Source organism: Pyxicephalus adspersus, chromosome 2 (assembly GCF_032062135.1).
Source record: "Pyxicephalus adspersus chromosome 2, UCB_Pads_2.0, whole genome shotgun sequence".
NCBI classification, from domain to species: Eukaryota; Metazoa; Chordata; class Amphibia; order Anura; family Pyxicephalidae; genus Pyxicephalus; species Pyxicephalus adspersus.
The window spans coordinates 110,480,788-110,483,308 of NC_092859.1; positions in this window are offsets into that span (position 1 = coordinate 110,480,788).

A 2,521-nucleotide genomic window follows, 5' to 3' on the forward strand; every position below is an offset into this window, starting at 1 on the left:
GTTGTTCAAGTATGGTTTCAGCTCTATACTGTCCTTTCTCTATCAATACAACTGGCTTTTTTTCCATTAGACAATAGGAATATTCCAATGCCTTTCCAAAAGTTATGCTCATACTACAAACAGCTGATCTTAAGCACATTACATACAAATGTTGGCCATCGTCAGAAAGCTGTTTCAGAGAAATTCTATAGTATACCTTTTACTCCTCTCTTGTAGCTACAAATGTAGGGTGTTTAGGGAGGGAAAGGAAGGAGAAGAGAGGAGTGAAGCCAACACCAGCACACAACTGTAAACACTTCTTGTGAGGAGAGGGCTGTGATGTACATGTTAACAAGACAATATTGCAACAAAATATAAAAGATTTACTTGTTTAAAGAAAAATCACTGCAGTCAAGCATTTAAAATAATCTACTGTATAATGTAGTACTTTAAATTAGTGACAGAGTTCCTTTTAAGTAAGAATATAGGTCAAAAAATTGGAACTTTGAATGTTCAACAAAAGAGATCCTTTTATTATAGTACCCAAAAGCATGAGATACACAAAGTTCTTTAAATTACCTAAATCTTTATTCCTTATTGAGATGCCATTTATTGATGTACTCCTATATATTTAAGTAAAACTTACATTGCATTTTTTCCGTAAAATACACTAAACTTACACACCACAATTATATATCAACCTTTTCACTTCTAGTCCACTTTTGTTTATGGAAACTTTGAAAGAAGTAGAGCTCATTAAACATTTTTAATAAATGTTTTTGTGGCACTATACAGTTTTCCCAGCAATTGTTAAATTATAGGTGCGTTTTTGCAAACTAACTGAATAGGCATGATTAGAAACTAACTTTTTCACAGGTCAGGGAGGTAATAGGCCCTTGATTTCCTATTCTGTTAATTAGAACACCATTGGAATATGCCAACCAGTGTCATTGGTAATTCAAAGGTCACAGTGTAATGGCACACTACATAAAACGAGAGCCCATACCTTGCACATAATACCAAACGTGCTGTGCAGGCCACCAGCCAGTCAGGAGTATGCAAGTCTTAAAAAATTCTTTTTCACTAAGATCTCTGCCAAAACAGGTGTCAAGGGCAGGTAGTGTGACCCATATGCAAATAATTTGAATATTCTAGCATGTACAAGGAAGTGGTTTGCTGTTCAAATGAACATTAAACAAATATGTTCTTGATTTTAAACAAATATGTTCTCAATTTTGCATGTGTGTTTCTTTTATTTCTTGATTTCACAGTTATATTGCTCTCCTCAGTGGAGATTCTTGAAACTTTAAAACTTAGAATCTGACCAAGTCCAGTTGGAAATCAGTAGGAATTCATAGTTTGTTTTTTAAGTTTTAAAATGCTTTGCAAAAGAAAAAAAATATCTGAACATTAAAAAGGCTGGTATTTAACCAGTAATAATTTATAACTAATAATACATTATTAGTACTAAATATGTAGCCAGTTCTAAGACTGAATGTATCCATTTTTATGAAGTTATGTGGTGGCACTAGGGTGGTTGTTGGTGGTGATTGTACAATTATGAGTGACATCAAGAACAGGTGGCTGAAACAAATCACTAATCTAGCATTGGTTCAGATTGATAAATGTCAATCACACCACACTGGTGGCAGACAGCATACACACTTGAGTGTGGATTACACAGCGCCATAGATGGCATACTATGACAATTCTACCCAAACATCCAGTTTCTTGGCCCAGTAATCCATGGGGCAGACTAAGAGTTAAGTAATCGGGCACTTCAGGACATGCCAGATATGATGATACTAATAGGCCTTCCATCTGCTCTTCTAACTCCCTGCCCTTATGTAGCTTTTGTGGCTGGAAATAGTTAGCTGCCCCTACCTTGCCTTGTGCTGCTTTCCTGGTGTTGCTGCTGCAGAGTCTGGGTAGGCCGGCTGAGACAAGGATGACTGAGGACTGATTTAGTGGGTAATGGAGAGATACCTGCTGTCAAGATGAGGCACTGTATGCCTCTTAAAGGAAAAGGGTGTCCGGAGGTTGTGTTATGTCATAGATAGAATTTGTGACAGTGTATGTAATTATTGATTAGTTAAATTTGAAGTGTACAAAGTGACATAACACAAAGACTTGCAAGTAAAATGAAAGATTATACTATTTAATAACAAAGACAGATAGATAAAACAATGTAATAACAAAGAGTTAGATATAACAAAAATACTAAAGCTAAAGAGCTAAAACAATGAAAAACAATGATAAATACTACGTTACCTGGTCCGCCGATGTCCTTCTTCGCAATCCCCATCCTCTCCATCCTCCGGCCGGCGTCCACTGCATCTGATGAGTCACCCAGGAGTTCCCGGTGAAGTCGGTACATTTGGCCTGTGCGTTGGGGGAGTGGCGGGAATTTCAAATTATTTTGTATTGCATTCAATACAAAATAAATGTATTGAATGTTATACAGTGGAATTATATGTCTAAAAGCAGTAAATTGTCTTTCACTAAAATTTATTTTACAGTATAATGTAATAGTATGAATATA